Source organism: Idiotropiscis lumnitzeri, chromosome 8 (genome assembly GCF_059441095.1).
Source record: "Idiotropiscis lumnitzeri isolate Australia: NSW breed Sydney's pygmy pipehorse chromosome 8, RoL_Ilum_1.0, whole genome shotgun sequence".
NCBI lineage: Eukaryota > Metazoa > Chordata > Actinopteri > Syngnathiformes > Syngnathidae > Idiotropiscis > Idiotropiscis lumnitzeri.
This window is the reverse complement of record NC_142398.1, coordinates 7,563,273-7,586,987: the sequence shown is the minus strand read 5'-3', so window position 1 is coordinate 7,586,987 and position 23,715 is coordinate 7,563,273.

Genomic DNA, 23,715 nt, shown 5'->3' with positions numbered 1-23,715 from the left:
CTGGATGGGTTGCGTCAGGACAAAAACTGTCAAACATATCATGCGATTGATTTGCTTTGGCGACTCCTGACGGGAAATTTGCTTCTTCTTTGAAAATGTTGTTCGCAGCGATGTGTGAGTACTGATACCTGCTGGGTATAAATGTAACCGAAGCCAGTTTGAGCCTCGTGATTGTACTCCGTTGGTGGTCCGGGATTTTAGCTTAGTCAGCGCTCTCCGCTTCCAAGTTAGTGATGTGACGTTGGCGCAGGTTTGAGCCACATGTGGGTGGACGGTACAGGTAAAAACACTATTGGTGACATAAATAACCCAGCATTGGTTCAGTCCCTTTAAGACCCAGCGTTGGGTTAGTTTTCTTTTCTTTTCCTAGTCATGTCCTTATGACAACAGACACATTTGATATTATGACAATATTTTCATATTCATGTCTTTGGGTCTGGGCGGCAGGATAGCCTCACAGTTCACAGGTGCAAGGTGTGGATCCGGCTGCCATCTTACTGTGTGGAGTTTGCATGTTCTCCCCGAGCCTGGGTGGGTTTTCTCCGGGTATTCCGGTTTCCTCCCACATTCCAAAGGCATGCATGGCAGGTTGATTAAACACTCTAAATTGCCCCTAGGTATGAGTGTGAGCACGGATGGTCCTTCGTCTCTGTATGCCCTGCGATTGGCAACCAGTTCAGGGTGTACCCCGCCTACTGTCTGTAGACAGCTGGGATAGACTACACCACGTCCCGCAGCGCTTGCGAGGACAAGCGGTACAGATAATTGATGGATGTCTTTGGATCTTTGCAGTAACACGACACAACCAACAACCAAGAGATGAGCTCTAAGAAATCCGGGAAAAATGAAACATTGCAAACAATCACGTGAGTGGCATGGACGAACGGGAAACACGGGTGAAAATTTTGCATTGTTCGCAAAACAGTCTTAGTCTTTGAAAAATTTCAGTCTGAGACTTGGCTGTAACTCTTCCGATATAAACGCAGCTTTAGATTGCATACCTTTGTTTACATTTATCACCACGTGTTACATTCTACTTTTTCATACCAAATTCTGAACTATATTCTGCTTCGGCTACTGCTAATAAATTTGACTTAGCTTTCTCAAAAAAGCAATGGCTGGCTTGCTCACTGTAAAAGCAATTTATGGTGTTCATCCAAAGCTCGCGGTGTCACTATCACCCTTAAATAATACATCAGCAGTGTACACATGAAAAGACCCCTTATATGACCCCTAGCGTGTTGTAAATGTGAGGATCCCACCCACTGCTTAGCCCTAATCTTGGACCCGTGTTGGTTGTTGGAGGTGGGGGTGGATTGGGAAGAATCGAAGCTGGACAATTGCTCTGTGTTCCAGAATTGAAGTTGTTCTGTCTAGCGAGAGGTCTCATGAAACATGTCCAAGGGAAACATGGACCCTCCTGACCTGCGGGGGAATGTCAGTGAGGGGCCTCCGTAGGCTCTCCGGGGAGATCCCATTGACAGAGCATGGGACGATTTAATTACGCTAGGAAAACACAACCTGTGTGTGTGCGTGTGCTGGTGCATGTATGAGTTCTCAGTCGAGTTTTGTTTCCCGTGCGCCACTGTTTGCGTTAAATCACAGGACGAGGGGCACTTAGTTTTCAGTCTGATATGAAAGCAATTTGGAGGGGGATTGTAATACAGCGTATTAATAAACCCGAGCGTCTTTATGCGTTGATGCCTTTTTTGTGGTTTGCTGGCGTAGCACATAATGACCAACATGTGACCGCGTCAATGGAGGCTTTCTCCTCCATGTGGTAACACTTGATTAGTAAATGGCTTCAAGGCTCCAAGAAGCTGGACTTTTCTTTTTGATTCAACAACAATAACACAAAAAGGGGCTAAATTTGGTGGAGATCTCCAAAGTCAGGGCTCTCTCTCTCTCTCTCTCCCTCTTTTTTTTTTTAAATAATTTTTGTTCATTTAAAAAAATTAGAACATTATAACAAAATAAAATATAAAAGAAAAATAAATTACAGTAAATAATAACAAAAAAGCCCCTGTTATTTAGATTATATGTATTATTTGATTTCTGGAAGCTTTTAATTTCTCCCCTTTTATGAATAGTGCATAGTACAGTTTTCTGCCCAAATTTTCAATTGTTTCCCAATGTGGTACCATTGCTCTAGTGTAGAAATTATCACCAAATTGACTGAATTTGAATTTTCTTTTACATAGTCAAGGGTCTCCGTTTATCCGATGCATGTTTGTATTGGTCTTTCTAATGAATATTTTCAAAATATATTTTTCCATTTAGATGTTATCCCTCTGCGTGGATGCAGAACAAATATTTTTAGGAATAAGGACAATGACAGAAAGGTGCCCAGGTCGTGGACGGAGGACAGACTGGGATAAATACAATAAAGTGCTCAATTCTAGTGTACAACAGGGTTCTGTTTTGGGACTCCTGCTGTTTTCCTTGTATTTGCAGCCCCCATGGTTCCATCAAAGAAAGTGTGATATTTCCTGTCACTTCTATGCAGATGGCAGTCAGATTTATGTCCTGCTCAGCATAAAGGAGGCTTTTTTCAACTTCAGGCCTCTTTTGTCCTGGCTGGAGAAAATCTAAGCCTGACTGGCTGCTCCAACCCATTATGGCTGACTTCCTGTGTCTTTTTGCAACTTTATTATCATTCTACTCATGCCTAATAAACTGCAATTCATCTTTTTCATTTTTTTTTTTTTTAAATTATTTTTAATCCAAGACTGGTGGTCATGTTTCTACTTTTAAATCACGCTCGGAGGATTAAAGTCTTTCTATTAGCCAATTTTGGACCTTCCAGCTTTCTGCTTTGGAGACGAACAGCTGATGTGTGATGACACCATGATTGTCGCCCACCACCATTCAGCCAGTTGTCGCTGCATTAAAAAATGCAAACATGTATTTTTAGCAACATGTTCATCGTCGCCTGCAATTGGCTGCCAACCCGTTCACGGTGTAGCCTGCTTACTGTCCAAAGACAGCTGCGATAGGTTCCAGCACCCCCACGACCCCTGTGAGGAGACGCGTCTTGGCTAATGGATGGATGGATGTCCGTCGTTGCAGTTTGCTGCCTTGAAATTTTGAGTACACCCACCTTTTTTTTTTTTTAAACAGTATATATGCTTATGGGAGTCTTCCAGTGTCTTGTATATGTTTATAGGCTATAAATGACTTGGAGTCTAGCGTGGGAAATTTGTGACTGCTCGCAGAGTTCAGCCGGGCCTTGGCTCAGCGCCTACAATATCTCGATGCAAAAAGAGAGAAAATAAACAGTTAAAGTTGCAGGAAGTCATTCAGTATTACACTGTAGTTCTAGACAGGCACTCAGTGATGTTCATAACACACGCTGCGAGAAGGAAGTCTTAAAATAAAGTTCCTGCTTTCTTGTGAATCACTTGGCGCCGAAGTGTGTAATTAAGTTTCGAAAGCAGTCGAAAATAGTCAACAAATATGACATTTGTGTGATTTATGAGCGAGATGGACAAAAGCTCCCCACCCCACGAGCTAAAATTAGTTTAGGTCAATTTAATTTTCAAGCATATAATCTAATTAATGATGCTGTATAATTTATATCATCATTAAACTTCTAAAAGACTTTGAAATATAAGAACAGTCAAATGCATATTTGAAATAGATTTTTAAGTAACTAAATGATAAAAAAAACATGAATAATACACATTTCAGCAATAATGCATATTGAATATTGCAGTTTTGTTTTATTGTGATGTAATGACTTTTAAATGCGTTATACTATGGAATTAAGGCAGTATGGGTAGTACACAATATTTTATTTTCAAGTATTAGGAAAATAAACAAAAAATGAATTACTTACTACACAATGAGTTGATTACTTTAATTATGTGTTGATTTTAATCACAAAATGTACTTGCAGCAAATGAGTAAAATGCACACTAATATTTTCTCAATATTAAATATCCTCATCATATATGAGTAATGTGTCATTATTTCATTGAAATGAAATAAAACTATTGAATAAACATAATTGCTTTCAACTGTGATATAATGCAATTTAATAGTTTTCAATTATTTTTTCTGTAAATAACGATAGTGAATATATTTTTTTTATGTTTATGATTCTATAGAAAATAATATGTCCGAATTGGTATTTGTGTATTTTTCAGAGATTTTCTTTTTTTTTTTTTTTTTTTTTTTTTAACATGAGTAAAAACAAATGGTTAATTTTGGGCGTGAGGACAAATCAAAAACTAGTATAAATATATCTAAAAGTCTTTAAATTTAATTTATTGGTAGATAATATCACTTCTATATTATGACATATTTATCATGCATATACTTCAATATGAATATTGTAATGCTTTATGTGCTTATTTTTCATGTGTACTTTTAGAAATGAACACTAGATGTCAGAATTGCGTTAATTTTCGTCCAGTTCTGCATCTTTCTGCTTTCGTTTGCTTGTGCTGAGATAAATACTGAATCAGTCCATATATTCCATATATATTTGCATGCAATCAAACATTTACACACTTGCTTTATTTTTTTAGCTCATTAACATGACTACTTGAATTAAGAAACACACTTTTCCAATCACAGACGGACACGGAAACAGTTAAAAAAGCGTCAAAGTGCAAATGATTGAAGGGGAACGAGTCCATAAATGAGTTAAGAGTCAGAACAAAAGGAGGCTGTGATGTCCTCCCGGCCCCTCGCTTCGTCTTTTTGGCTCCCACTCGGAGCGAGACAGATGCCTCTCCGTGCAACTTCACAGCCGAGGAGTGCTGTAAGTGATGAAAGCCACAAGCCGGGGTCCCACTAGCGAAGACCCCGGGCTCCTCGTCTGCCTCGCAGCCTGCCAGCCTGCGCGAGAACTCCCCTCATTTAGACAGGGAAAAAGAAAGTGGGGCTTTGCCTTTTAATGAAGGCCTTGGTGGATTAGGCCCTTGCAAGCACTTTAAAGTTGCACTTGACAGGTATCTTTAAGTTCACCAAGTTTGACCAGATGGAACATGTATATTGTATCAAGTCTTTGAATGTGATGCTGGCGGTGGTGGGGAAGGGATGTATCAAACAAGAAATGGAAGTGAGATTTCTTTTCAAGGGGGGGGCCTTGTGGGTAAAAACAGCGCCTGGATCTGGCGTCGGATTAAATAAAACGGGCGGCTAATTGTTAATATTCATCGATATGATTAATCGTGCGTTAAAAAATGTATCGTGGAGCGACCCCGAGAGCTTCCCCGTCGACTCTGCTCGTCTCTCTCGGCGGGCCAAACAAACACGATCGAGTCGGAGGGATCAAACGTGTGCGAGCCGCCCGCTGTGCGTTCGTATTGGACCGCAGCCTGAAGTTGGTTTACTTGCAAAGTTTGCTGTGAGGAGCATCAACAGTTTGGCGTCCTTTCGAATACGAATCCTGATTTGGAATTCAAAATGGACGCCTTGTTATGAGGTTGATGTGAGTCCTCGGAGTCAAAAAAAAGTGTTTAGGTTTAGCATGCACATTGTCTTGGGCAGGGACTAGTACTATAGTACGACTAATATTATTCGGTGTAACAAAAAAATAAATAAATTGCTGTCCATGTATAGTTCTGTTGCATTTTCCATTTTGTTCGATTTCCCATTTTAAGGCGCAGTGTTTGCGTTCAAACAGTGACTTGCAAAAGTATTCTTCTCATGTACACTTAGACCTACCATATTTCTAGGACTATAAGTAAAACCTTGTTCAATAGTTTGGCTGGTATGGCAACTTATACAGAGGTGTGCTTTGTACATATTCAAATTAGAGCTCGGACTGGTACCCAAAATCCCCGTTCCCTAATCATGCTCACGGCAGCGTACAAGTTTCAGTTGAATTGTACACTTTTACTTCTAACTACAGGAAAGTTTTCCTTTTTAGTTTAAAATGTCTTACCATGAAGAGAATCCAACGTCACATTGTGGCCGAGGGCGAATCCCGGTCAGTTATTGTGCCTGTTGGTGCTCGAAATAGTAAAACCTTGTTGTGGTGGATGTGAAAAGTTTGAGAAAGACTGATTGGGGATACCTAGTATGTTTAAGTGCAAGCAATGGAATTTGCCAGAAAAAAATGGCTTCATGAAGAAAACTGGAGACTTCCTGTTCAATTTCATGCATTTTTTGTGCACTCTGGCTTCTACTTTTACTTGAGTTTAAAAATGTTAAAAATATTTCACAGGGTGTCCGAAAAAACATCACTTGGTCATCTCAGTAGACTATAGTGATACTTGCCCCCTCTAGTGACCAAATGGGGAAGTGAAACTAATTGGCCACAATATTAGGTACGTTTAACTTGACCCATCGACTGAAATCAAAGGCATGAGCTCAATATTCTATTTCCTCCCTATCTTTTACTACATCCTTTCCTCAGAAAAAAAGCAATTCCTACGAGTCCAGTTGGTCAGTTTCCTCATCGGCAGCAGACTTTTTCTATTTACTTACGCTTGGGTTGCATCATCATCTCTCTTCCAGGGTGACGTTTGAAGACAGAAATGCAAAGGCCCTGACCAGTCCTACCAGAGGATATGTTTCTCTTAATCTGAACGAATAAGTATTGTAGTCATCCGAAAGCCACAGCAATGAATGGACCACCGTATTACTAAGCGGCCCGTCCTGAGCGGAGCCCCACATCCCTCCTGCTGTTAGTCATCGTCTTCTTCTTCTTCTCATGCTCAGATGGTTCTTGAGTGAGCAGTTAGGATTTCAAAGCAATGGCCACTGCTCTTTTGCTTCTGTGAATTAATCATCAAAAGGAGACGAGAAAGCAGGAGGAGAGGAAAGGAAGGAATGAGGCCTTCGAAAATCAATGGAGCCATCCGCCAGACGTGAGGATGAGGAGGATGATCATGCTTTGTGGGCCTGCGTGTGTGTGTGTGCGCGTGTGGAGATAAGACTACTCACCTTCTGAATTGTCTCCTCCAATCAGCATCACTAATACAAAAGGAGGCTCGGGCTTGAATGGTGCACTGGTCTATGAAAGACTCCCTTGCAGGGTCAAACTCTGGTCATTATCATCCTTTTATTAACCATCCTGGCTGTTTAAGTCACGATGATTAACATGAGTAATTAATGGTTATTATGGTACGTCATAAAATAATTTACCACTGTTATTACAGAAGTCTAAAAGTGAATGTGGATTTGTAGACAGCGTGTGTGTGTGAGTGTGTGACAGTGCGTGTGTGAGAGAAAGTGTGATCCTGCAGAGCATTTAAGCCAAAAAGTCCTTGTAGATGATTGCACTTTTAAAATCTTGTTGTTGTTGTGGTGGTGTAAAACGAAAGTTGCTTCCTCTTCTTCTTTGTTGTCAAATTTGTCCTCTTCTTTTAAGAGCTCAAAGGAGAAGCGTCATCGAATGTAATCATGGCTTATTTTTGACTGTGCACTATAACGTCATTTTATTATTCATCATTTCCTTAGATGAGCATATTCTAAACCTAATACGACCACAGTACAAATTAAATTTTTTAATGTCATTATTGGTATGTATTTTTGACATTCTTTCTCGTGCTCCACCATGCAATCTGTTATACCGCACTGAGCTAATGAAAGCAGGGGTCATTATGCACACACACACACACTAGCAAACAAGCTCAACTTTTTAATATTTGCAGGCAATAATATTTAACGATTCACACTCGCCATAAAGGAATTGACTATGTGTGCGCGCGCTTTACCTTGATGTGTTTTGATTTATTCCTTCGGCCCTCAGGTCATACCTGCGAATTAGGCCTCATCGATGAGGGGAAGAGCATCTCCCTGATCCCAAAAGTGATAATTACCAACATGGTTATTGATCGCGCTATTGATGCATGGCTAATTGTTTTTCTTCTTCTTCTTTGCATTTATGTATTAAATCCATATTATCATGTGAGCGCTTTGACCTCCAACAGGAGACGAGACGAGGAGGAAACTCTCATTAGGACCGTGAAAAAAAAAATCTAATTTCTTCAACGTAGGCATGACTTATGTATGTTTATGAAATTTATTAATTTCATATTGTGTCAGCCGTGCAATGTTTGACCTCAGTGCAGCCTTGAAGCGAGTTAGCTGGTCTCCACAGGCCCTCTGCTAAAACTTCATCTCATCATCCTATCGATCCGTTACATTACGTCTAAGACGCGGAATTACTGTGAGTATTATCATATATCATTAAGACTTAATGGATTTTTGTTGAGCATGAAAAATGTATTTTGATCTGTTCAATTAGTTGGCCCTGCGCATAAACTCAAGGTCTTTGTGATCAGAATAGGAAATTCTATATTGTATTTCATTAAAGGCAAACATGCACTTACTGCAACTAAAATATTGCAATCTGAATAGTAATGTATAAATATTATGTATTTATGATCATATTTTAAAATACTATTGGAAAACTTCTCAAGTGATATATATATATTTTTTTTCTTTAACATTTTTACATGGTCAAAAAACATGGTCAGTGGGTGTTTTCTTCCATTTGTTGCACAAAATAGTATAAAAAGCTCAAGGGAAGCGAGCAGGACCGACTCAGATAAAGTCTGATTAACTAAAAAATCCCTAAACCCAACTATAAGATCCATTAAGTTTGAAATGTTATATTCTTAAAATATTTTCCACCATCTACAACCCCAATTCCATTGAAGTTGGGAAAATTTGTAGCAGAAAACCAACATTAGTAAATACAGTTCAGCGCTCTATCTGTAAGTGCACCTTAAAACTCAACTATGCAAAGCAAAATTCATTTATCAACAACATGAAGCAACGCTGCCGGCTTCTCTGGACCCGAGCTCATCTAAGATGGACTGAGACAAAGTGAGAAAAGTGATTTGTGGTCTGACGAGTCCACATTTCAAATTGTTAGTGGAAATTGTAGACGTTGTGCCCGAGGGGCCAAAAAGAACCATCTGGAATCATTGTTTTGTGTATTTATTTACATTTTACACAACTTCCCAACGTCAATGGAATTGGGTTGGTCCTGCTTCATGTTGGGCACTGCACTAGTTGCCCCTCATGCCGACTTTCCAGCAAGAGTCCGCACTTTTGAAAAATAAATTCTTTGGACTGACTTATTTGAACTTGAACATGATTAAAATGTGTCAAAGCAACACATATCTTTTGATTATTTTGCGACAACAAACCGAAACATCAACATTCAAATTTGGCAGACACATTTTTAGGATCAATCTAAAACCTTGCCTAAAATAAAAATACTGCTGTGAAGCCATCTTATGGCATCGATAGGCAATATATCTTTTATGGTCGGTGTCGATTGTTATTGGTATTCGCCACAGGGCTGCGTCCAAGGAACTCTTTATTTAAAATTTTGCTGAACTCTTGTGCATTCGCAAAGACAGCAAAAAAGTGATAACTTGTCGGGCAATCCACTTTGTCACCGTGTTGCATTGCAGGTGTTGCTGGAGGGCGTGTGTGTGCTTGCGTGTGTGTGAGACGATTGGCCGCTGAGGCAGCAGGCCTCTGCCAGGACATCTGCTAGCCGTCACAACGCTTAATGCGCGTCCTGCCCACCCATCCGGGGACCCTAACGAGGGCCATGTCTGCAGCTCCGAAGACATAAGCGACTTGTGTCCTGCCCGACCCGTGACCACCGGCGAAGTCCCGCAGGGGACGGTGTTGAGCACTCGCACGTATTTACAGGGCAAGGTAATTAACGGTTGTTTATTTTCACCCGGTGCCCCGTCCAACTCCCGCTCGGCAACCCCACCCCCCCTCCGACTGTTGAAGGTGTGTTTGTGCTGTTATGCCCTCTGGCTTGGCTGCCAGCTTACTCCCGCTGATCTGAGCCAGGAGGCAGACTGCCGAGGAATACCGATCACCTCGCCCGGGCGCCCGCGATCCCTTTGAGCTCCTCTCTGGCATCTTTCCCCCTTCTGCCAGTTTCCTCATCTGCCGCTTGTGAAGTTGACAACAAAGACATCCTCGGGGTCCTCCTTGATGCGAGACCCACTCTTGATCTTTTTTTTTCCCCGTGTTTTTTGTAGCACTGCGTTGCGCTACTTTCATATTCCGCGGGCGCGCTATTTACACGGCGCAAGACAAAGAAGCACGGCCGGCTTTTCATGTGGCGAGTACCCCCCGTGTCCACATGTTAATCGCCTCATAGTGGTGCACTTGATACTAGGGCCAAACGCCACTTGAAGATAGAGCCAGGAAACAGCAGTCTGTTCGTCCATCCATCTAACATCCATTTCATTTGCGTCAAAGCATAAGTGCCCAAGTCATTTTGGACGAAAGAACAAATTGAGTTGAGGCCTTGATTCAACCATTGCAGTGAAACGTGATTAAGATGACTGAGAAGAAGCAAACAAAATAATATTTTTTTTATGACAGTAATTTCAAAATGGCTGAGGCAATTATGCTGTTAGGTTAAATATTTGTCTATCCATCAAATATACAGGTGTCAAACTCAAGGCTGGGGGACCACATCGAAACCCAATTGCGTGTGTCAACTTCATGTTTCTTGATGAATTTGCAATTTGTCTTCACTTTTAAAAATGTTGAGATACTGCTAGCATTTTTTTGTAACCAATACCTCCTTTCAAAATAATGTATCATTAATATTTGAGTAAACTGTTTTACTGTCCTCTGGTTACAAACATCGTTATTCAGCAATTGCTTGTGGTGTCGTTGGCGTCAGGCCAAAACCTCTTATGTCACAATTTGATCACTATCATATTGTAGTTTTTCACAAATCTATACTATTGGTCAAGATACAGATACATCTTTAAGCAACTTAGAGTGCTCTTTTGCCAATGACTTGTTAAACGCGAAAAAAGTTGAGCAGATGTTTTTGGGGGTTTCCTCAAAAATGATGATTTTGGAGAGACAAGAAATTCGCCCAACACCAGACATATATCTTACATTTATGTAATATGAGACGCTCATATGTTTATTTGTGTTCACATACATAACGCGTCTCTGGAATAAACCATAACTATGAATTGGACTAAAATGAGTTGGATACCTTCTAACCGCTCCCAGTCCAGTCATGTTATTTATTTTTTCAAATGTTCATCATCAATTTAATAATTTTTTTTCCTCAAATGAACTTATTTTTCATTTTGTCTTACAAATATTCACCCGTCCATCCAGCCATCCATTCTTCTGCTACTGCTACCTTCCAAAACTCAAACAATATCAGTCTATTCACCACCACATCCTTCTGTCACCCAGCCGTTCTTCGACGAATCAGATCATTTTTCTCAGCATCCATCCAACTACTCTGTGTGCCTATCAATTTGTTTAACCTCAAAGCAGGCTTGCATCCTCCCGCTTTGTATGCATCATCTATGCAAGTCTCATGTTTCCATGCATGCATCCATCAGTCCAGCCGACCATGAAGCCATCTATCTCTAAACCGTCCGTCTGTCCATCCATCCTTTTGACCTCGCTTTTCTGCCAGCCCCGGTGATCACTGAGTGGACTGTCATTGCAGCCACAACATCCAATAATATTCACTCCCCCACACACATTTCCTCTTCTCTCCTTACCCCACCCCACACCGTGCCTCAAGCCCCCGATAAACCTCTCAACAACTCCCTCCCCGTCATCATCCAACCCCCTGCCTCTAAGAGGAGAACTCTCTGAAGAGCTAATTAGTGGCGAAATGGAGTCCAGGAACAGCCAGCAGAGCTGAAGAAAGGAGATTGGCACCGGCGCCAGCCTTATCGGTCACGGCCTGACAGGAGGGGTGACAGCGAGTCGTGGCAAAGCACCGCCTCTCGGCTGACAGAGACAATAACATCATGCTTTGAGGACTTGAGTGACGGCAAGGCAGCCAAAGGGGAGGAAAAAAAAAGTGTAAAGTAATGCTGTCCGCTTCCTCAGGTTGTCCTGCAGGCCGTCAACGTAGCTGTCAAAAAGAGGCGTTCTCATCTGCGGTCACCAAAATGTTGGGAATGCTGGGACAGTCAACCACATTCATTGTGGGGCTGATATTCCAAACTTAAATGAAAGAAATTTTTAAAGTAGGGAGACCATATTAAAAAAATATGTTTTCGCCCTGCAATGCCATCCACACATCAGTCCGAGAAAGGCGTCCTCTTCAACACCCAACAAAATGGCACAAATGTTGCTACAGTGAACCGTTGTTCATCACAAAGTCTTACGTTCCAGATCCAAACGCTATAGACGAACATCTATGATCAAATACGATTTTTTACTTCTCCGGCACCCATTAAACCAGGGGTGGGCGTGTTATTTTTGCAACACGCTAACCTGAGCTTTGTTCTATGTTGTTTTTTATGTCTTGTTTTAATAAAAGGCTCTGTGTAGCTATGGTAGACATTCTTAGAATTAGAAAATACAAACGATAAAAATAAGTTCATTAAAATTAATCAACAATATTCAAAATCCTCACATTAATTTTGTGCACCCACTGCCAACTCAAATGAGCCGTTTCTTGTTATTACTCCCAAATATATAAAAAAGAGTGGTTTTGGGTTTTGGTCTTTGTGAAGTCTCACAAGTATTTTGCAAAAGTTGAATTGAGGCAACCGCGCTCCCGTTGGTTGTTAAAAACATATTAGCATTAATCCAAAATGCTTCTTCAGTTGTACATTTTTTAGGTGCGAGCTTTCAAATTGATTATTAGATCAGGTGAAAAGTTGGTCAAACTTCAATTTATCATTTTATTGTTAATAGTGTTTGAGACTTGTGCCTACTCCTGAGTATTTCCCCCTACACTCTTACATGTGTTCTTCCAGAAAGATCTTTGCTGTGCAAGACCGAAGCGCTAACAAGAAGCAGCAGGCCAGGAACACCCTGGCAGGTATCGGGAATAGTTTAGTATCCAAAGTCAGAACAAACGGTTCCCAAAAACAATGTTAGGCTTAGTGTAGGGGGGGGGAACTGTGAGATGACTCTTTCATGGGGATCTTTTATTTATTTTGTCAGGTGAAAATCAAATCACAATGCCTCCTAGCAAGCCGGCAGAGCAGAGCAGGAGTGATTAGCATCGGTGGGAGAGAGATGACGTCTCCGCGTGTACTCGACTTGTTTGGATAGGCGGAGAAGCTCGATATTGATTTGGCTGTCCGCACAGAACCTCGTTGTCCACATTTGTTCGGGTCGCGTACACACCAATGCAAACTTAGATCTTACAAGCCAAAGTTTCAAGTGTACTGTTGACATTTAAATAACAAAAGAGAGTTATCTTGAATTTTTTGTCTGTGTGGCACCCCCTGTGAAGTTAGAAAAAAAAAATGGACCCTGATGCTAGTTTCGGTGGCCTTGTCTGTCTTAATATGATGCTTGAATCGGAACAGGAAGTCCGACATTGTGGTTTAAAGAAGCAATTTCTGGTCACTTCTAGGCCTCTTACTGTGATAAACTCCTTCTTGGAAATTTGTGCAAATGAGCCCAAATCCAAAGCACATATCCAAGACAGATTGGTCAAACTACACTGTGAACCTTTTCTGCTTGATGCCGACATCAGACTGCACGAAGGTAGCCCGATTTTGGGCCGGCAGACATGTCACATACAAACGTAGCGTCTCATAGCCGATTTGGAGTTGTCTTGATGCGTTGTAAATACGTTCATACCCAACAATTGATCGTTGGGCGTCTGGGATGCTTCATGACCACCACCACGAAAATTTGCCATGTCCAAATTTATGACATGTCATATGTCATCCTTTGATTGGTTCTTCGGCATTGGCCAATAGGAAGACAGTGCCCTCCCACTTACGACATGGCACTGCACATGGCGCGCACATACAAACTATTGGAAAGTATGAATAGACAGTCGTTGATGAGCCAACGTGGTGTCATTAAACAAATTTGTTAGCTGAAACTTTTTGGGGGGGGAGAATATGCCCTCACCCCACCATCCCGGAATGCGTCCGTATTCTCTGTTTTACCTTTTTTGTTTATTGGGATGGGGGGGTTGCTTTTCCTAGCAGAGAACAAACGCTCATGCACATAAAGCCTCCGTCGACATGACTACACAGCTGCTTGTTCTGCCTCCCCGATGGACTTGCGCTGAAGGACAGAATCTTGATGGAAGCATGCGATGGTTTGAGACGGACTTGGATTGTGATGACTCACCCGGTCAAAGACATAGAACAATATTATCTTGCAGTCTGACAGCAGGACCGTCATGAACGACAAAAAACTTTGTTTCGTCTTAGAAGGCCATTTGGCATCATCATGGGCAGATTATTTGATTGAGTCAATTATTGTATTTATTTTTTTCTTCTTGTCATCCAACAATTTTAAATGACGTGTTCATCTTACTTTTTATTAGAATTTTTACATTTAGCTTCAAATGGACACATGTAAACCAAGCATTCAAAAATGGTATAAAATGGTTTTATTCTGATCATATTTTTTTGGTTCGACTAGCAATTACTAGGTCAGAGCTATAATTATTCAGAGGCATACTGCTCTCTGTGATGTAATCCCATCCCAAATTAAACGTCTCGGCCACCTCATCTGTATCTGTTGGAATTACTTGGAGTGACGATGTGAATGGTGTGGCATGGTTGTCAACTGGGTAGCACGTCCACCTCACAGTGCAGAGGTCATGTGTTCACGTCAGCGTTCGGGCCTTCCTGTGTGGAGTTTGCATGTTCTCCCCGTGCCTGGGCGGTCCAGTTTCCTCACACATTCCCAAAATGTCCATGCTAGGCTATGTAAAATAATTAAATAAATAAATAAAAAGAGGGGCTTAAGTGTGAGCCTTGAGGGACCCCTCGGTTTTTGAGTTTATCTTTTAGATTAGCCTATATTTGTACCTTTTTTTTTTTTTTTTACTTTTCATTGATGCTCATATTGTACATATTTTTTTTCATTGTGCCACATATCTTCATGGATGATCATTAGGTCAAGTGGTCCTTCAGGCCATTTTTTTTTATTGAGGTATCGAGGGAACTAGAATTGATTAGGTCAGGTGGGAGTCAGTCTTGAGGTCATTTTGGATTTCTGAAGTGTGTTTGTATTATTTGATGTCTTCAAGTGGTGGAGTGGGAAAAAAATAAAGGATATGAGATGGAATGGGACAAATGTTGATTGATGGTCATCCAAGTGAGAAGAACTGGCAACTGCAACCCGAGGCTTCGTTTGGCCTACTGGGAAAAGGCATTGTCCCGTTTTTGTGCCTTACTTTGGACTCGAGTCAGTCTGCAAATACCGTGGGGTATGTTAAATTATTCATGTCACCCTAATGACAACTATAGTCCTAGATACACAAGTGACCTTAAAAGCAATGGCCATTTTCTTGATCATTTTAACATCAAACGTAATTTATATTGAATATTGTTCACTGAGTTAAAACTGGATTACAATTAAGTTTCTTAAAAATAATTGACAAACAATTGAGGTGGCAAGACACTTAAGATGTTGTATACATGTCTTATTTAATATTTATCCGGTCTGCGGCAAATCTTTTTGTGTCAAACTTATCTTTGATGATGAGTTCGAAAACATCTTTAATTTTTTTTCATGAATTTCAGATTTGTGAGTGATTTGTATTTTATTTAACCCCCACGAAAATCTTGATGTTGATGTTCTATGCAGAACCAGTAGACTAAATTTATGATATTCAGATTAATATTGTGTTTGTACCAATTCATTGGCAAAAAAACACCTTTTTTTTTCATCCATCTCAAGGGGCGGCCATTTTGTCCCTTGTTATTGACGGAAAATGACGACATTTGCTCAAGGCTCAGGTAACAACCAATCAGCATCAGAAAGCAGATGAGCTTTGATTGTTTTTTTACCTGAGCCCTGTCATTTTCAATCGTCAGAAAGTGAAAAAAAAAAATTATTAGCTGCTTAACTCGTATTTGTCATGACCCGTGTCGGTCATGTCAGGGGTTTTGTTATTGTCACGTCCCATGCCATGCTTTTGTGTTGTTTATTTTTGTCAGCTGATTAGGGGCGTTTCCCCTCAGCACTCCGTCCCCACCAGCCACGCACCTGTTCCCCGTTAGCCGCGCACACCTGAATCCCATCTGCTCCCCTAATCAATGGACTATTTAACCACCCCTTGCCGACAGCTCAGCGTCGGAACATTGCTCCGTTACGGACTGTCACGACCGCTCTTTGATCCCGTTACGGACTGTCACGACCGCTCTTTGATCTCGTTCTCGTTCTCGTTCTCGTTCTCGTTCTCGCTCTCGCTCTCGCTCTCGCTCTCGCTCTCGCTCCCGCTCCCGCTCCCGCCCCTAGTTTTTTGTCACTGTCTTTGTTCCTCGGTTTTTAGTTCTGTTAGTCACGATTTGGTTGCCCTTGTTACTTTGCACCCTGCCACGTTGTTTGTCCTTGTTTGATTCATTTAATAAATCCCCGTTAAGTTACCCTTATGCCTGGCTTCCCTGCACTCTTGGGTCCACCCGCCTCCTCGCCGACCGGCAAGCATGACAGTATTCCACAAATGCAATTATAATCAGAATGCCATGTTGAGACTAGAGGAGGTGCATTCAATTTATTATTGAAAAAGAACATTTTTGGGTTGACTTGCCTTTTAAATTTCACAGAGGAAAGCGCTATATGGATTTGCTCTAATTTAAAGCAATGACATTTCAGAAATAAATGACAGCACTCGCAAAACCTAATCCTTAATTTATTTCGTTAAATATCACTGCACAATTTTTTCCCTAACCTTGAATTTTAAAACCAAGTTTGGCATCACATTATGACTTTTGCATTGTACCTGTAGTAATTGGAACGCGTCATTTTATCGTCGCAGAACATGCTTCAGCTCTAATCTCCGCTGAAGAGCGTTGAATCCATCCATCAATCCTCCAATTTGCGGATCACATACTATTTAATTTGACTTTCTATTTGGTCTTGGGGGAATGTCGCTGTCGTGTGCGGTGCATTATTTTGCAGCTACGCTAAGTGGAGCTGACAGCCTTCGCAAGGCGGTGACCTTGCAAAGAGGCCTCCACATAACCAAACAAACATTTCTGGAGGCAAGCTGGCATTATTTTTTTTTTTAAGCGTTTCATACATTTATATATATATATAAAAAAAGACACTTGTTTAATAAGAAATGTATATATTGACGGTATAAAATAGGTTCCATCCCACATTGATTTTACCAAGCCAAATACATCAAAAGTACATGTCTCGGTCCTTGGCTCGCTGATTATTTGCCGACAAAAGTCAATACTTGAAATTCATAAAATGCTAAACACCCACTCAGGTGCCAAGCTTGGGGAGGGGAGCCGTCAATTTTTTTAAAGTTTTACTTAGAATAGATTGGAGATGTCAGTTTTGCAGTTTATATAAAAAGAAAATAAAATAAAATAACGTGCATGTCCCTTGGGGGCTGCCGTAGCCTCCGGCCATGTTCCCCTTACCTTAGGCGGCGGGTTGAAAAAAAAAAGAGCTGATGCTTCGAGTCATTCTGCATCCCTGCATCTGTCTGAAAATAATTGGTCAGAAACCTTCTACACACACACAAGAGGAGGCCATGAAAGCGTAATAGCTCGCAGCCAAAACACGCGTGTCTGACAGATCCCATTTTGAAAGCAGAGAACGTATAGATGCCACGCTCTGTGCAAACTAACACATAGTTTCCTGCAGTGAGAGAATTTTGGGGAGGAAAAGTGGCGCTGGCCTACTCCGCCGGGCTATAAAGTGGAGTTTCTCCGATGAGAGGACATTAGATTTGACAAAAGCACGATGGATGTAAACGTTTTGTATGAAATTTTGAAGAAAAAATATCGAAAAGGCTAAATTCTCACATCACTTTTGCATGAAAAAAGTAAAAAAAAACAAATGAAAAACATTAAAGTTTAACCGTTTTTTTTTTGTTTGACAATGAAATGAATGATTATGAGAAAAAGAAAAAACATACAATGATAAATAAATGAATTAAAATATTTTGAATTAGTACCTTACTATTTTAAATAAAACTTTTTTGAACTCATTTAAAAGAAAATAATATTTTACAATAAAAACAAAAGTGCATTCAACCACTTTTTAAACCACCATAATAATAACAAACGTGCAAAAATAATTTGCATACGTGCACGGGCTACACCATTAGGAACTACAAGTATCTAATTTAGAATTCAGAAAAAGCACTTTTCTAAAGGCTTTCTTCACAGGCAGGTTATTAAGGATAGCATGCACTCTTGACAAATAAACCATTTTCCAGAATTCATTTTGCTGCTCTTTATAGTTGTCTGTTGTGTTACACCTCTGAAAATGTCAACATGCTTCTTCAATTCAAAGTTGGCAAAACGGAGTCTTATTCTTAACAGTGGTTCTCAGACTATTTACACCACATGCCATCTATAAAAAAAAAAAAAACAAAAAGCACTGACCAAGGTTAACATACAGTAATATTGTGGGTTATAATCTTCATACAAATATGTGGTAAATGTTTTATTAGTATTTCTGAAGTATTTATGTAATTTACGATGGTAAGCCTCCTTCACACGGTGCACAGTTTGAGCAATAACGGTGCACTTAAAGATAGGACAGTGAAAAAATGTACTTAATAATAACTTGGGTGATAGTGCACATACAAGTATTCATTTAAATGATTAATATCAATAATTCTTAAAGATTAAATGCAAATGTATTGTACTTTACTTAAATATTAAATACAACTGAACTGTCCTGTGTTTAAAGAATGTACAGTACTTGAAAAGTAAGAAAAATGTACTGCCACTGATTAAAAAAAAAAACATTCAATATGCAGAGCTACAGGCATCATTCTAATGTTTGATAGTATTTTATGTTTGAAATGTTAATGTTAATTCAGTGATTGTATTGCATGCGACCAGAGAAGGACCTGCGCACCAATTGTACTTGCATTACACTTTGAGAATCACTGAATAAATCTATATATGTGAATTGTGCTTTTTATGAAAAAAAAAACAAAAAACATTATGAACCCTATTAGGTCAAAATAATACTTGTTTAACTACAAAGGAAGTTTATAAACAAGTGTTTCTACTTAAACATTAAAAAAGTAAACATAAATGCATTAAAAAAAGTTTAAGGAAAAAATGTTTATGAATGTAAAAATATAATAACTACAGGAAAAACATGTTAAAATGCCAAGAAAGGTTAAAGAAAAAGTATGTTAAAAATAATAAACAGGATTAAAAAAAGTATGAATAAGCCCAAAAAAATACATTTAATAACATTTTAACCATAAATCCCCTCAAAAAGTATAAGATCTAAACAAGAAAATATATATGAAAAAAATATGAACTTAAAAAAATGCATTTTTTAATTACAAAAGTTGATTGAAAATGAAGTTCAAGAAACATCCTTTTTCTACTTTTTGTCACTGTCGTGCTCCGCATTGCCTGACATTGGTTCGTGATGCCACATTTCCATTTCTCATTCTTTTTGCCTGCGTCTAATGTGGCAGAAGAAAGGCTGGCGTGCTCTCACGTGTTGTGGTGGGCGGGGGCGAGGCGAGAGCGAGGGGTTGGTGGTGGGGACAATACCACTGGGCTTTGCTCCCCCTCTACCTGTGCGGAAAAGGAGTAAAAATTAAGGGCGGAAAATCATTATTCTCCGAATGAGACGTCTCGGGTTTGATCAGAGCGCGAATCAAAGCCCGTCTCATAGACTACTTAAACATTCACTTTTAAAATTCCAACCTGATTGTACTTTTGATGGAAATTTCTCGCCATCCGTGGATGCATTCTCTCCTGTCTCCAGGTCCTCTCGCATCCCTGTAGATATCCCACTCTGCCCTTCATTAGAATTCTCAGATGCAGGAGAAATGAGGGGAAGATGTAAATTCAGTCGAAAAGAAAAAAAGGTTTTAGATCTTTCTCGCCTTTCTTTTTCCCCTTTCTCTAACAGGGGAAAAGACACAAAAGGCAAAAAAAAACCCCAAAGAAAAACACTGGTGTCGGCTTCGTTGAGCCGAGCCTGACACCAGGGCACAAGACTCAGAATTTCATGAAGGGCGTCGCTTCTGTAACACTCTTTTTACGTTGTTACTCTAAAAACAGCTCGATGAGTATTAGGATGAACCTCTACCAAGGCTCCACAATGCAGAATTAGTTGCACTTCATTGAACACCATTATTGATAATTTGACATACTGTATCTATATGTTGTTGTATCTTCTTATGTGTACACTTGAATCCAACTTCACAACAAGCAGCAGATATTCGGGCCCGGACAATTTAAGCGGACAATATTTGGTCTTTTAAAATCTAAAAAAATTTTGCAGTTTTTTTTCCCCTCGCTTTTATTTCCCATATTAACACATTAAAATGCACAAAACAAGATAATGAAATTCAAACACCACCGCCCCCACAAAAAAAAAAAAATCTGTACATTTTTGTCAGTTTTCTCTCTCTCTTTTCGAGTTGAACACACACACGTGGACAATGTTTTTAAAGCAGTCAAAATCTGTTATTCGCGTTTTTTTTCTTTCAAGCATTAAGGGAACAAAAATAAAATAATTTAAATAGATCGGCCTATTACTCTGTTATGGGAATTTTATTTTGCCAAATATCTGGATCAGCATTGTCATTTAAAAAAAAAATCATATTGGATGGGCACGGGCAGATTCCATAAAGAGGACTTCAAACTGTTATTGCTGTTCACGATTGAAATTTAAACACCAAAATTTTGTGCTTCATTAATGCTAGACAAATTATGAATAGGAGACAAGTCTGGACTGCAGGCACACCAATCTAGCATGCTTATTCTTTTCCTACAAAGCTATGCTTTTGTAAAAGATCCAAAATGTGACTTGGCAAAGTCTATGAAAAAGACATTACGTAGATGGCTCCAAACATTCCTTCAAAACCTGTATTTACCTTTCCTAATTAGCCGTGCCTTCACAGATGTTCTTTTTTGGCCCGGAGGACACGACCTCCATGATTTCAAAAGACAATTTGAAATGCGGACTCGTCAGACCACAGCACACTTTTCCATGTTGTCAGTCCATTTCAGATGCCCTACACCCAGAAAAGCCAACGTTTCAATTGGAATTTATTGTTATTATATTATTATTATTACCTTGTTTTTTTATGTCTCTTTATAAATTATGCATTTTTTCTAGGATGATACAAAATTCCAAATGAAAGGTAACTAAGGAAGGCTTTTTTTAAATTGTAATTTAACGAGAAAATTAAGACTATGATATTTTTTTTAATTTTACATTTTGTACAAAATGTTACATACAAAGTAACGAGAATCAGAAGAGTTCCAACACGCCCAAGTGGTCACACCACTTTCTTCATGTAAACGTCAGGATGCCAGCCCTCCCGTGCCAGCTGCCATCCGCACAGCCCCACACGTGTGACCCGCCCCCCGTACGCCAGCAAAAGTGTCCGACGCCAAGATTGCTACAGAAGAGCGAAGCTTTCAAGTTACTTGGCACGGGCGGCGGTGCGATGAAAACGTCGGCTGTAATAAGTCTTGACCAAGCCGTCGAATGGCAGCCAAGCAGCATTTCTGCTCATTAGCAAGAAGCCGCCGCGCGCTGGCTCCCCGATGCTAATCAGCCTCCCAGAGACCTTTAGAAGGCATCCAGCAGCACCTCCTCAGCCCCGTTGCTTTTATCAAAGACGTACACGTGGGGGGAGCTTGGGAGGAAAGAGCGCTCTCCGGCCCCACATCCGAAAGCAATGCAAAATTTTCAGTGCATGAAAGGGAAGCTGCAGGATGATTTTGCGGCGATCCCCGCCGAGGATGAAGACGCAGAGAACGCGCAACAAAAACATCAAAAGCACGGCAGCGGAAGCAGCAAGGAAAGCGGGGCTGTAAAATATTTAGCGGGACAGCACAACAGGCGGTCAAGGGGGCAGCGCCAGGCTCGGCTAGCATTAGCATACACAGAAGAGGGTGATTGGGAAAAAGTTCCTCATTTTAGACATTTTCGACAAAGCTCAAATAGGGATTAGTCTAACAAGATTTTTTTTTTTTACATTTAAGGTAAAAAGTAACCTTATGATTTTAGTGGGAATTCTACACAAAATGGATTTTGAGAATTTAGTAAGATTTCTTTTTTTTTTTTCTGAATTCTAAATGAAAAGTGAAATTAGCTGGATTTTTACCAAATCTGTATAAGTAACCTAAGCAAATTTGTTTTATATATTTCAAAGAAAGCTACTACGAAAGTCTTTAAATGAAAATATATTTCATATTTGATGATTTTACATTTATACTAAGATATACAAGACCAACTACTCTTACCTTGTAGAACAGCAACATAATGTGTTTTTATTTGTTCAATTTTGTATTTATTTTCTTTTAATCTCTTTTAATTTAATCATTAATTAATCAAATTTATATATTTAAATAAATTATTGTGGTATTGCACTGGAGAGCGGAGCCCTCTAATGTCGTTGCACACTGAGTACAATGACAATAAAGGGCTTTCTGATTTCTGATTATCTGTTACAAGCTTCACAAAAAATAGTAGATGAAAAATTTGATTAATCACAATTAATTCGGGAAATATTTACCTTATAACCATATATATATCTCTATCTAGCTATCTGTCTATCTCATCACATACATACGCACTCTCACAATCAGCCATGGCACAGATAGATATGACACTAGTGCGAGTTCACGTCAACCTAGTAGTGAAACTTTTTCAATTATTCATTAATATGAAATCGTGTTTGTCTCAAGTGGAACAGAGCGCTAGTTTTTTTTTTTCCTCCTGCGACATTCAAGCGTCGTCGGAGGGGCCCTCCGCAGGGCCACTGCCTCAGCTGACTCGTATCGAGTGAGGAGAAAAAAAAACATTAAAAAAGGAACATCTCCCTTCTGATCGTTTGGATGAACCCCAAATTGTCCTAATCTGGAGACCATTTGTAATACAGAAGACCGGGATGAATAATCAATTGTGTGTGACGGAGTCAAAGGAATTTGTAAAAAGTAGTTTACGAGGAAATGTTTTCTTTTCTCATGGTTATGGGGAAGGAAAATATTTCTATGTGGGGACATTACAAAATCATGATATGGATATTGACTGTTTCAAAGAATACTGACAAAGGATCGGGAAAATATTGTAAAATAAAAAAATGCTCCTTGAAAGACAATGGTGAAAAATAGCATTCTTTTCAGCAACGAGCCTCAATTTAAACTATTACATGTGACTCTTTCTTTTGACCAGAAAATGACCTAATTAAACATGAGCTCGGGAAGTTATGAATAAAGCAATTCATAGACTCCTCACATGGATTCAGTCCGTACATGACACTGTTAATGTGGTTGCAAAGTAAATCAATGCTAATCATGTAGCTAATCAGCGGAAGAGCATAGTCACGGTCACACATGGTCACCCCGACAATGTGTGTGCATGCGTGGGGGTGCGTGTGTGCGTGTGTGTGGGTGTGTGTGTGTGTTCTGGTATTCATAGGTTTGTGGGGAAAAGGTTTGTCGACAAGTTCGTCATTGCAGTGCTGAGAAATAAATAAACTACACAGTCCTGTCTTGAGGAATGTAAATCATAAATGCAGAAGTTGTATTAGAGTTTTTTTCCTCATGGGCTTTAATCAGGAATATTGAAACTATTCCAAAAGTTGGTCAAGTTTTAAACAAAGTGTCATCCTGCTGTATTCTTGAATTCAACTTTGTAGGGACAAATTTAGTGTAGACACTGTACCAAAAATCTTAAATATAGTTTAAATTCTAAAGTTAGCTGAGAGTTTTTTTCGCATTGCCCCATTCAACATGTTTTTGTGCCTGTTCTTGTATTAATGTCTTTGTGGGGACAAAATGTATTTTGACAATCATGTCATATGGAGACTTCTTGTGGTGTGGGGAG